The sequence below is a fragment of the Durio zibethinus genome, chromosome 5 (assembly GCF_047325235.1).
Source record: "Durio zibethinus cultivar Kanyao isolate XHJ-2024 chromosome 5, ASM4732523v1, whole genome shotgun sequence".
Lineage (NCBI taxonomy): Eukaryota > Viridiplantae > Streptophyta > Magnoliopsida > Malvales > Malvaceae > Durio > Durio zibethinus.
Window position 1 is genome coordinate 9,235,519 of NC_143166.1, and position 13,995 is coordinate 9,249,513.

The 13,995-nt window shown below is 29.8% G+C and overlaps 1 pseudogene across 1 annotated transcript; it reads left to right on the top strand.

Annotated features, from left to right (window-relative positions):
• Window positions 1–2,005, top strand: LOC111282125 (3-ketoacyl-CoA synthase 6 pseudogene; annotated as a pseudogene). The gene has a single exon (XR_016342157.1). The product of XR_016342157.1 is annotated as a 3-ketoacyl-CoA synthase 6 pseudogene (transcript).
• The last annotated feature ends 11,990 nt before the right edge of the window (window positions 2,006–13,995 follow it).

Below are 13,995 nucleotides of genomic sequence, written 5' to 3' on the forward strand. Positions count from 1 at the left end.
TCCCACATGATATACCCAACTTCCTCTTCTGTCCCGAGAACAACTACTTTTCTTTTCTCCCTTCTTAATTTCTCTGTCTCTTTTCTACCCCTGCTCAGCAAAAATGCCTCCGATCTTGCCAGATTTCTGTAACTCGGTTAAGCTTAAGTATGTTAAGCTTGGCTACCAATACCTCGTCAATCACATTCTTACACTTACACTAATACCTGTCATGGCTGGAATTGTTATTGAACTTCTACGTTTAGGCCCCGAAGAGATTGTTAACCTATGGAATTCACTCCACTTTGATCTTGTTCAAATCTTGTGCTCTTGTTTTTTTATCATCTTCACTGCCACTGTTTACTTCATGTCCAAGCCAAGAAGCATCTACCTTGTGGATTATGCGTGCTACAAGCCTCCAGTCACTTGCCGGGTTCCTTTTGCTACGTTCATGGAGCACTCCAGGTTGAACTTGATCAACAATCCTAAGAGCGTCGAGTTTCAGATGAGGATTCTAGAAAGGTCTGGTCTCGGTGAAGAGACTTGTTTGCCCCCTGCAATTCATTACATCCCTCCAACTCCAACCATGGAGGCCGCAAGAGGCGAGGCTGAGATAGTTATTTTCTCAGCTATGGATTCTTTGTTCAAGAAAACGGGGCTTAAACCTAAAGACATAGATATTCTTATTGTCAATTGCAGTCTCTTTTCTCCAACGCCATCTTTGTCTGCGATGGTGATCAACAAATACAAGCTGAGGAGTAACATAAAGAGCTTTAATCTTTCTGGAATGGGGTGCAGCGCAGGGCTTATCTCCATTGATTTAGCTCGCGATCTTCTCCAGGCACACCCAAATTCTAATGCAGTTGTTATCAGCACAGAGATCATCACTCCAAACTACTACAAAGGAAATGAAAGAGCCATGCTCCTTCCCAACTGTCTCTTCCGCATGGGTGGTGCCGCAATCCTCTTGTCGAACCACCACTCTGAGAGGTGGCGTGCAAAGTACCGCCTTGTGCATGTTGTTCGAACCCATAAAGGCGCTGATGACAAGGCTTACCGCTGTGTGTTTGAAGAAGAGGATAAAGAGAGCAAAGTTGGGATATCTTTATCTAAAGATCTCATGGCTATTGCTGGAGAGGCTTTAAAATCTAACATTACCACTATTGGGCCTTTGGTTCTTCCAGCATCTGAGCAACTCCTATTTCTTCTCACTCTCATTGGCCGTAAAATCTTTAACCCCAAGTGGAAGCCTTATATTCCAGACTTCAAGCAGGCGTTCGAGCACTTTTGCATCCATGCTGGTGGGCGAGCAGTCATAGATGAATTGCAAAAGAATCTGCAGCTTTCTGCAGAGCACGTTGAGGCATCCAGGATGACATTGCATAGATTCGGAAACACGTCGTCGTCATCGTTGTGGTATGAGATGAGCTACCTTGAGGCAAAGGGGAGGATGAAAAAGGGAGATAGGATTTGGCAGATAGCTTTTGGGAGTGGATTCAAGTGTAACAGTGCAGTATGGAAGTGCAACAGAACCATCAAAGTACAAACAGACGGGCCTTGGGCGGATTGCATTGATAGGTACCCCGTTCATATCCCTGAAGTTGTCAAGCTCTAGGCTACTAGAAATTGGGTTAATTGATGGGTTTGCTTCTATGGTTTCAGTAAGTCGCTAAAATCATGAAGTTCTGATCCTTTTGGATCTCTGCATTTATATTTCTCCTGTGTACTTTTCATAACCTTTACTCATTTGTCTATGCCAAACTGTATCCTTTTTCGTTTTCTTTTCTTCCCTTTTCAAATCATGAATTCGCATGGATACCCGATATGATGCTCTTCTATGTTTTAATTAAAGTAGCCCTTGTATGAAAAAACAAAAACCAGTTTGGAAACAATCGGTTAGATTAGCTCTTGAAATAAACCTGGAATAGTAATAGAAAATGCTGTATGTGTTCTGAATGTACACGGAGAAAATGCTGTATGTGGTCTGATTTCATGGGTTTTCAATTTTCTATCCCTTTTATTGTTTTGGTGTTGCCCTCGTAGGGTCTCCTTATTAATGCCTGTTGCTATATGTAGTTGTCAACCAGTCCAACGGCCAGCTCTTAATTTCTTCATAATTAATAGGCCTTGAGAACATCTAGCTGTACGTTGTTCATCGAAATTCATCAATGGATGAGAATCATTGGCATCAAAGCAAAGCATGAAAGAGGGAAAAAAAAAACCAAAAAAATAAATCTATTGTCAGCATAAAACACAGAAAAATCGCTTATTACAGCTTCAGCCTTCAGATACAGTTTCTAACAGTTAATGATGTGATGTGTTTGGTGTTGTTGTAGCCCCAAATTTTTTAATCTTTGTGATTTAATTTTTAATTACTGGGTTAAAAGGGCTGGTTGATGCGCTCTCTTAATTTGCAGAGTACAATTTCCATGACCTACTGAAGAGGAAAGATTCCATTCAAGTCAATTACAGTTTTTGCTGGGAAAAAAGACCGATGCAATGTTGAATAGACACTGCCATTTTTAACTTCACTGCGTAGAAGCAGAAGGCAAACGAACTGCACTTTTAACTTTTGTATAGTACTTCTTTGCTTGAGAATTAGGCTTTGCTCGTTAGAGTTGATAGAAAAATTTTTTAAAATGGAGGAAAAGAAAAATAATAAGATGAAAAATGTAATTTTTTTATTAGTGTATTTAATAGAAAAAATATAAAATTTTTGAGAAAAATAATTTTTTATTAATTGCTAGGTAAAATTAAAAATAGAAAAAAAATATTATTTCAGTATTATAATGGCTAAAAAAAAACTTGAACTATTTCGCTTTTCTTAAATAAAGTTTTATGCTTTTATTGCATCCAAACAAATTCTTATATTTTAATTTATATTCAAATAAACTTTTATTTCAAATGAAAAAATGATTTATGTCAATTGTTTATCTAGATACAGTTTAAAAGTTTAAAGGCTTATTTGATACAAATTATAGATTAAGAGCTTATTTAGGTGTAAATTAAAAATTAAAAATTTATTTAAATGTAATAAAAATATAAAATTTTATTTAAATAAAATTAGAAAATTTAAGAGTTTTTTTTTTTATTATTTTAACCTATTATAATGTTAGTTAGCATAAGATTGTAAAATTCAAAAAATAATAAATAATCATGTAAATATATATACTTGTAAATAATGACAATTTTTCTTATTTTCTTTTCTTTTATTTTTTTCTCTTATCAAGCACCAATAAAAGTAATTTTTTGTCACTTTTTCACCATTTTTATTTATCTTCTCTTTTTTTTTTTAGTTTCTCAAGCACACCCACTATAAAAAATTGTTTAATCACCAATGGATTATTAATGGAATACAGACATAAATTACTAACAAATTTCATTCCAACGAGAATATAGGTAAAAGTTTGATGGGAATTAGTGTGAAAATTACCAATGAAAAATTCTATTGGTAAAAGTATTTCTGAAAAAACAAATTAAGGTGGACAATTGCTGACAGAATTTCTATGGGTAGTCCATCAAAAATTAGTGAAAAAATTAAAACCCCGATCCCTTAATCATGAAACCCCAAATTTCCCATTTTGAAATCCCTAAACTCTCTCCTTCTATCCTCTTCTCCACCACCCTAAATTAGGTATCCTTATGCTGAATGTGATAATAAAAGGTTTTAAAAAGTGGATGCTATGTATAAACACCTTTATTATAAGAGGTTTAGTCTTGGTTATACAAGTTAAGTCTCACATGGGGAGTTAAAAGTAGGACAACCATCAAAAAATAAAGATACCTTTGAACCAATAAATGAAATAAGAATAGAAAATCCATATACTAGAATGGTTATGAATGTTATCTATCCGGGTGGATGGTTTTCATTCCAATAAGAAAAAAATTGATAAGGAAGATTCAAGTGTAGACATGGCAAGCTTTTATTCATTGTTGAAAGATGTGAATGAACCATTGCGGTCAAGCTATACGAAACAAGCAATCTTTTATGTTATGTTGCAACTTTTAAATTGGAAATCAAAGTTTAACATGAGTGAGTCATATTTTGATTATATGATAAGTATAATGAAGGATATGTTGCTGGTGGTTAATAAATTACCAAAAAAATTTTATAAAATGAAAAAAAATGACTAAACTAGGACTTGGTTATAAGAAAATTCATATATGTGAAAACAATAGCATATTGTTTTATAAGGAAGCAGCAAATCCAAAATATTATTCAGCTTGTGATCATCTTTGATATATAAGGAATAAATTTGGTAGTGATGTTGGTAGTTTAGAATATAGTGTATCTCACATTGAATAAAAAGATCATTTGTATATAGTTTAAAAGAGATTACTTGTGTTATTTAGTAATTGAGCTAAGTGTTGGAGTGGGACAAATTACTTGGGCTTGCTAAAAGTTTTTCTAATGGGTTAAATAATTTTAAAAGTTGAAACATTGGGTACTTGGGCACTTGAGGCACTTAGACTTGTTTAAGTAAATAGATTTATTTTTCATTTATATCTTTAACTATTCTAAATTTCAAAATATTAATAAAAGATCATTTTTATTCTAAATAAACATACTTTGAATAGAAAAACATGACTATTTGAATAAGCATGTTTGAATAGGAAAACATAATTGTCTGATTATGTTTGTTTGTGTTTCAACATCCTGTTGATGGTGAAGCTAGGGAACATTTAAATCGTAGCCATGAATCATTGCATTTGAACTTCGAAATGTACAATTAGGATTATGTGCAGATGGTTTTTGTCCATTTAATCCAAGTGCAAAACCACATTTTTATTGGCTAGTAATGATAGACGTATATAATTTTCCATTATGGTTGTGTATGAAGTGAGAATATATCTTATTGAATATGGTCAATCTAGGAAAAAGTAGTCTAGATCAAAATATAAATGTTTTCTTGAGATCTTTAATAGATGAGTTAAAAATATTGTAGTTAAATAGTGTTGTGACTTATTATGCTTATAAAATAAAATAAAATTTTCATTTGAGGGCAGCTTTTTCTTGGACGATTAATGATTTTCCTATATATGGTATGTTACTTAGAACGAGCACTAATGGAATCTTATCATGTCCTTATTGCATGGGAAAATAAAAGTCTTTTCAATTGGTTCATGGTGAAAAACCTTACTTTTTCAATTGTCATCATTAGGTTTTGCCTCTTGATCATCATTTTCAAAGGCAAAGAGATAAATTTCAAAAAAGAATTGAGCATGACTCCCCTATTGTTTCATTATCAGGTGAAGAAAAACATATTTTGAATAGAAAAACATGACTATTTGAATAAGCATGTTTGAATAGGAAAACATAATTGTCTGATTATGTTTGTTTGTGTTTCAACATCCTGTTGATGGTGAAGCTTGGGAACATTTAAATCGTAGCCATGAATCATTGCATTTGAACTTCGAAATGTACAATTAGGATTATGTGCAGATGGTTTTTGTCCATTTAATCCAAGTGCAAAACCACATTTTTATTGGCTAGTAATGATAGACGTATATAATTTTCCATTATGGTTGTGTATGAAGTGAGAATATATCTTATTGAATATGGTCAATCTAGGAAAAAGTAGTCTAGATCAAAATATAAATGTTTTCTTGAGATCTTTAATAGATGAGTTAAAAATATTGTAGTTAAATAGTGTTGTGACTTATTATGCTTATAAAATAAAATAAAATTTTCATTTGAGGGCAGCTTTTTCTTGGACGATTAATGATTTTCCTATATATGGTATGTTACTTAGAACGAGCACTAATGGAATCTTATCATGTCCTTATTGCATGGGAAAATAAAAGTCTTTTCAATTGGTTCATGGTGAAAAACCTTACTTTTTCAATTGTCATCATTAGGTTTTGCCTCTTGATCATCATTTTCAAAGGCAAAGAGATAAATTTCAAAAAAGAATTGAGCATGACTCCCCTATTGTTTCATTATCAGGTGAAGAAAAACATATTTTGAATAGAAAAACATGACTATTTGAATAAGCATGTTTGAATAGGAAAACATAATTGTCTGATTATGTTTGTTTGTGTTTCAACATCCTGTTGATGGTGAAGCTTGGGAACATTTAAATCGTAGCCATGAATCATTGCATTTGAACTTCGAAATGTACAATTAGGATTATGTGCAGATGGTTTTTGTCCATTTAATCCAAGTGCAAAACCACATTTTTATTGGCTAGTAATGATAGAAGTATATAATTTTTCATTATGGTTGTGTATGAAGTGAGAATATATCTTATTGAATATGGTCAATCTAGGAAAAAGTAGTCTAGATCAAAATATAAATGTTTTCTTGAGATCTTTAATAGATGAGTTAAAAATATTGTAGTTAAATAGTGTTGTGACTTATTATGCTTATAAAATAAAATAAAATTTTCATTTGAGGGCGGCTTTTTCTTGGACGATTAATGATTTTCCTATATATGGTATGTTACTTAGAACGAGCACTAATGGAATCTTATCATGTCCTTATTGCATGGGACAATAAAAGTCTTTTCAATTGGTTCATGGTGAAAAACCTTACTTTTTCAATTGTCATCATTAGGTTTTACCTCTTGATCATCATTTTCAAAGGCAAAGAGATAAATTTCAAAAAAGAATTAAGCATGACTCCCCTATTGTTTCATTATCAGGTGAAAAAATTTTAGCTTGATTGGATTACTTTCCTGATATCACATTTGGCACGAAATGAAGTGATTAAAAGTTAGACAATTTAGGAGAAAGTTATAATTGGGTGAAGAAAAGTATATTTTGGGAGTTGTCCCATGGGAATACATGATTCAGTACAATCTTGATATGATACATATTGAGCGTAATGTCTTTAACAATATCTTTAACATAATGATAGATGTTAAAGAAAACCAAAGACAATATAAAAGCTAAACTAGATCATAAGGTGTATTACAGGCGATCTGAATTGGAATTGGTTGAAATGAATAAGAAAGTTTTTGTGACTAAAGTTTCTTACACTTTAAGCAAAGAGTAGAGAATAGATGTTTATGCATGGGTTAAACAATTAAAACTTTCTAATGGTTTTTAATCTAACATTGCTCAGTGTGTAAACATGGTTGATTGCAAGTTTTATGAGATGAAAAGTCATGATTGTCATGTTTTTGTGCAACGATTGTTCCCAATTGCCTGTTGTGATTCGATGCCTATCTCTATTTGAGATACAATTACTAAGCTATCTCATTTTTTCATAAATCTATGTTCTACTGAGATACATATAGATAATATGGTAGTGTTGAAAAAAAATATTATGCAAATGATATGTAAATTAGAAAAGATTTTTCCTCCAGGTTTCTTTAATTCCATGGAGCATTTGCCCATTTACTTGCCTAACGAGGCAAAAATTAGTGGACTTGTTCCTTACCAATGGATGTATCTGTTTTAAAGGTAATATAATTCAGTTGTTAGATATTAACCTTGATTAATTTAATTTTTCTTCAATAACATTTTTGTTATGCTATGATGATGAGTTGATTTCTTCATCATCTCAAAAAAAAAAAAAAACACAAATCGAGCATTTGTTGAAGCATTTATATGTGAGGTATATGTTATCAAAGAGATATTTATTCTATTTTGATCCAAATGTATCAACAAGATTGAGTCGAGTTTTACATAATGATGATGGGAAATCATGAAATCTAAAAGACATTTTTTGATTTTCAGTCATCCTAGCCGAGCATTTGGTCCACAAGACATCAATGGCTATCAACGGATGAACATATTAAGACACACTTATATGTTTTATTGAATTGTGAAGAAATAAATCTTTACATTGAGTAAATACTATGTCATCTCTATTATTTATGTTTCTTGTAAGTTGATAATTTTTCTAATTCATAATTGACAATGATAGGATATTTGATGACTCGATGAGAAAAGAATTTGAGAATATAAGTGATGCGAAATTGGAGAAAGCACATGATGCAAGATTTTCACAATGGTTAATAAAATTTGTAAGGTTTTAGTGCATAATAGCATATGTGAATAGAAATTATATTTTCATATAATTTAAAACAATAATCATTTTTTTTTGTTTTATGATTGGATATGTTGGAGAGAAAAATGGAAATATTGGTTGTCATCTAGTTGAGATAGCTTATGGCCCTGGACGCATGGTTAGGTGTTTCAAAGGTTACTTTGTGAATGGTTTTAAGTTTTCTACATAATGAAATCATGGTTATATGGAGTATGTGTGAAAAGAAGTTATTACAATGATTATGAGCATGACTTTTATGGTATCTTGGAAGATATCATTAAGTTAGAGTGCTTTGGAGTAAGGAATAAGGTTATACATTTTAAATGTCATTGGTTTGATAAAGAGAAAAGGGTAAGGGTAGATCATCATCATGGTCTTGTAGAAATTAAATATAATTTAATGTTTGCTAGTAGTGACCCATTTGTCTTAGCTTTGTAAGTACATCAAGTTTCTTATACAAGCTATCATTCTAGAAGTAGAGATCAAAATGATTGGTGGGTAGTCTTTTAAACAAAGGCCAGGAGTATACATTAACTTAGTAATATTGATTAAGATGAAGAACAAACAATTGATTTAAATGAAGACGTGTTCCAAGAAGTTAAAGTTTGTATTCCATGAAATGTTACTATTTTAGAAGAACTTGATAATCCTACAATTCTTCTTACTAGTGATTATGAAGAGATAGATTTAGTACAAACAATTCGAGTAGAAGAACAAAAAAAAGATAATGATGATGATGAAACACATGAGTTTGCTTTTTCTAGCAATGATTGATGTATGTAGTGTGACTTTTACTGCAATATATAATGTTTATTTGATATAATCAATATATGTAACGTTAAATATAATACTTGATTTGACCTATTTTAATTATAATATTTTTTATGCTTATTTCTATATATTTTGCTCATTTCATTTAATCATGTAATACTAAAATAATATTATATATGTTTGTTTTTTCTTGGAATATATTTCTTTTATATAACAGTTATGATGGGACATCGTGCAAAGAGCTTTGTTCATCGAGGTGATTCTAAGGTAGGATCGATGAAAGGTGATTCATGAATTAGGTCATTATCAGGACTAATACAACATAATATACCATAGGGGTCATCTTGAACATAGATACATCATGATCCACCATATTGGTCACCTTTAGCACTAAAGATGGATGATCTACCAATTGAGCATGACATTAATCTAGGATTCACTGATGAACCACTACTTAGAGAAGAAGAAAGGACAACAATAAAGTAAAGGACTAAGAGGCAAACAAAGGCTTACCAACTCCTACAGATATAGATAAACGGGTGTGGATTTCTTTGTTAGAAGATAGGTATGACAAAATTTTACTATAAAATTTTTCTTATTGTTATTTTAATTTTTAAACAATTTGTGCAATTTAACTAATTTTACTAACAAATGAATGTCGATAGTTGTTTTGAGTAATCATCAGTTAGCTCAATAATTTCAGGCATAATTCAAGAGAATTTTACTAGTCTTTGGCTGATATGGGGTAAAGTTCCTACACCACTAAAGTCTTTAATGTTTGATAAATTTAAGGTAGCAATTGGATATTTATTTTTTGTATTTATATATATATATATTATTTAAATGAAAAGTTGAAATTCTTGTCAATAACTTATTGTATTCCTATTTATTATGTTAGAAAAAAATTGTTAACAGGCTGAGTTAGATGATGCTCTTATTCAATGGGCATGGAATAATATTTCCAATAATCAATTGAAAAACTTGTTGTTTGACGATAGGGAATTGGCGATGAAAAAGCATAGAGTTGATAATATCATAAACTGCCAAGGGATGGAGCAGAGGTTGATTATAACTTTGATTTGAGATGCTCTTATTGAGAATGTATAGAGCACTCCAAAATAGCAACACATCTCTGCCAAAGCCTAACAAAATCATTAGATACAAAAAGAAAAAAGTAGTGCAAATCACATTGGTAGTTCAATTGCATTTCTTGTTCATAAAAAAATGGTATGATGTTTTTTCACGAGTTATTTTTATCATAAAGTGGTTAATTTTATACAAATTGCATTTTACACATTTAATTGAATATGTCTCTCAACAAATATAATCACTTAAGTTGCAACAAGAACCTACAGTTACAAAAGTTATCAATCGCACTCATAGATGTTTAAGAGGACATGATAATTTCGTTGACAACAAGTTCAAAGTTGTCAGTGTATGTGACTTTCTAATGACTTTATGAATACTATAAAATTACTACCTTGTTTTATTGAAATAGATAATATCTTGTGTGTTTTGAGATGCAAAGACTGTGAAAAGTGAAAATTATTATGTAACTTGCTTTGTGATTCTAGTTGTATGTTATGATTATTGATGAACTATTTTTATAGTATCTTGCGATGAGATCACATTTGTGAAAGGTGAAAACTATTATGCATATTGCTTTGTGATTCTAGTTGTACATTGTGATTGTTGTTTAAGTAGATAGTGTGGCAATTGAATGAGAAGTCATTGTAGGAAATTTTGTATTGAACTAGATAGTATTTTATGCGTATCGAGATGATATCACATTTGTGAAAGGTAAAAACTATTACATATTTTGTTTTGTGATTCTGGTTATGTATTATAATTGTTAATGAAGTAGATAGTGTAGTAATTGAAAGCCTAGTCATTATAAGCAATTCAATACAGTGTTTTGTGCATATTGAGATGAGATCACATTTTATGAAAGTGAAAACTATTGCATATTTTGCATTGTGATTTTGGTTGCATATTGTGATTGTTGATGAAGAAGATAGTGTAGTAATTAAAAGTCTAAACATTTTAGGAAATTTAGTATTGAACTTATAGTATTTTATGGGTATTAAGATGCAATGACTTTGTAAAAGGTGAAAACTATTGCGTATTTTGTTTTGTTATTGTAATTGTGTGTCATGATTGTTGATGAAGTAGATAATATAGTAATTGAAAGCCTAAACATTGTAGGAAATTCAACATTGAATTAGATAGCGTTTTGTACATATTGAAATGTAATGACTTTGTAAAATGTGAAAACTATTGCATATTTAATAATCAAATCTTAACATTGTGAATTGTTTCAAGTTGTCTTATTTTATTGAACTATATTGGTAAAATGGAATGATAATTGTTTTAAGCTTTTTTGTAAGAAAACTATACCACTTCATTATCTTAAAAATATGGTAAAAACTCTTCTAATCATCTGGATTTCGATCCACAAGCATGGATTAAATCTATTGAAGGAGTTAAAGCTATGCGCACTTATGTATAGGGCTTTGCATCTATAGATAGATCTAAAGACCTACTTTACTCAAGTCAGTTCACTGCTGCAGTAGAATGCCTCACTCAATTTGTAGTCCGTCACCTGTGCCTTCTCAGTCTTAAATACAAGAATAAATCGATATGTTGAAAATTGAGTTGAGGGTTAAGTTTAGGTTTTTTATGGATCAGATGATATAGTTGATGAGATCTAAACAATTTCCACTAACACAATATTTTTGACCTGATGATGACAACAAAAATTCTAAATCAAGAGACGTAGCAACATAGTGACATATTTTAGGATATGTATTTTATGGATGTTTTATGAATGTTATGGATATTTTATAGATGTTAGGGATGTCAACTTTATAATTTGGATGTTTTTAAATTTATGATGTGAATTTGATATTTTAATTAATAATAATAGACAAATAATAGACTTTTTAAATAATTACACATATTTTAATTTTAATTTACAAGTTTCTTAAATAACTATAAATGTAATTAATCAAATTATTAATGAAATTATCATTTTAACGATGGATTTTACCAACGAAATTTCAGTATTATTGACGAAATTTAAGCAATTATTGATAGATTATTGACGGATTATTGACTGAATATTGATGGATTTACCAACAAAAAGTATCCTTTAATGACCGATTATCAATCAATTACTGATAAAATACCTATGGATTATTGATGGATTATCAACAGATTTTACTGAAGGATTATCAACACTTACCAACAGATTTTACCAAAGGATTTTTACTAAATTACTAATGAAATTATTATCGATGAAATTTACCGATGAAAAATTCTATCTATTGTCATGATGTATAGATCTGTAAACTTATCATTAGACATGGATTAAAAAAGTCGACACCAATTTTTTGTTTTATGTGTGATTGGCTACCTGACAAAATCTATCCATTTAAAGAGTAGGCCTAAGATAGACTTAGGTATCTTTAAATAGTAGATTCTAGTCCATAAAACTAAATTTTAGGTTTAAAAGTATAGTTATAGCACCCTCACAATGCCCATCCAAAGGATGGTACCAATTTAATTTAAATTATCCAAGCCTTAACCACATTTATAATTTACCAAAAATATTTAATATTGAAAATTGACCTTAAAATTACTCCAAAGTTTGATAGCAATTTAAGATAATTCTCTTTAATTCTTTTACCTCAAGAGTATTCATAGAGACTAATGTCTCACTTTAAAGAAGCTCCATTATATTCATTAATATATTTTATTTAAAAAATAATTAGTAAAATCCTTTAATAATTTGGTAGGTTTAATTTGATGCAGATCTTCTAATAGTTTTGTGAGATAAATTTATTTTTAAAAGCTGAATTAAATATTCTAATAGTTTGATAAAATTTAATTTAAGATGCAAATCATCTAATAGTTTGGTAGGATAAAAAAAAAATATTTTATAAAAATAATTTATGAAATTCTCCAATAATTTGGTAAAATAAAATACAAAATATTTTATTAATAGTAAATTTTTTTATAAAAATTATTTATGAAATTCTCTAATAGTTTGGTAGAATTCATATATTTAAATTTATGAAGAGTCATTCAATAATTTAGTAGGATTAATGAATTTATTTTAAAAATATTTTTTAGTCATTTTTTGAAAACAAATGAAAAATATAAAGGCATTTAATAAATAACAATGGAAATTGTTTAATTTAAGATACTAAATCAAATAATAGTTTAGAAGAATAATAATAATAACAATAATAATAAGAATAAGAATATATAAAAAAATCTAAAAAAAAATTAAAATAGAAACAAAAATAAAAACAAAAAATAAATTAAAAAAAGGAATTACTTGCAGAACGGGTTGGATCCAGGGGTAAGCAAACACACAGGTCGAACGCAGGTTCTAGGCTGTACAGAATGATGTCGTATCAGGATACTCTAAAAGCTAAAAATCTCATTTTTCCTTCAAACTGGCCTAACCCTCTATCTTTCTACTATGTATTTTCTCTACCTTCTTTCAAGAAGGCAGATGAACTTCAATCGGTTGCTTTACAAGATTATGGGAATCTCTGCCAAAATTTGGATTTAGACACCAAAAGCTTCAAATTTTGGCGTAGAAATTCAAATAGACAACTTAAATATTCAAACGCAAACCTAGTTTTTTTAGAATTTTTTTGAATTCCAATCTTTTTCAAAATAAAATTAATAGCCACATAGAAGCAAGCTTTTCAACACCAACCTAGAAATGAATTTTTACACAAACAAAATCCAGATTTTGCAATATCCCAATAAAGAATGAAAACAAAAATTTCTTTACACTTAAAATTTTTTTCCTCTTTTACTCTGCAATTTAAGGTTTCATTTATAGAGTTCATTCCTACAAAAATTTTAGGGATTTCCTTCAATCAAATCCCTCAAATATGCCTTAGGTTTTAAAAATTTCCAGTTACTGTGCCATTCCTAGCTTGGTTTTAACCCATGCCTTAATCTGTTGATTCCCTTACCCATGACTTGATTTAAACTTTTAACACATGATTTTGTTCCCAAATGCCAACCTCTAACAATCATGATTTTAGGATTGGCCAAAGATTTGATTTGATTTTCCTATTTCTTTTTCGTTTTATTCTTATTTTATAAAAATAAAAATATATATAGAATAAACCAAACAAAAAAATAAGACCAAAAATAATTGTTAGGCTATAGTTCACACTAGAGTAGACCAAGAAAGATTTGGGTTTTAAAATCCAAACAAAATA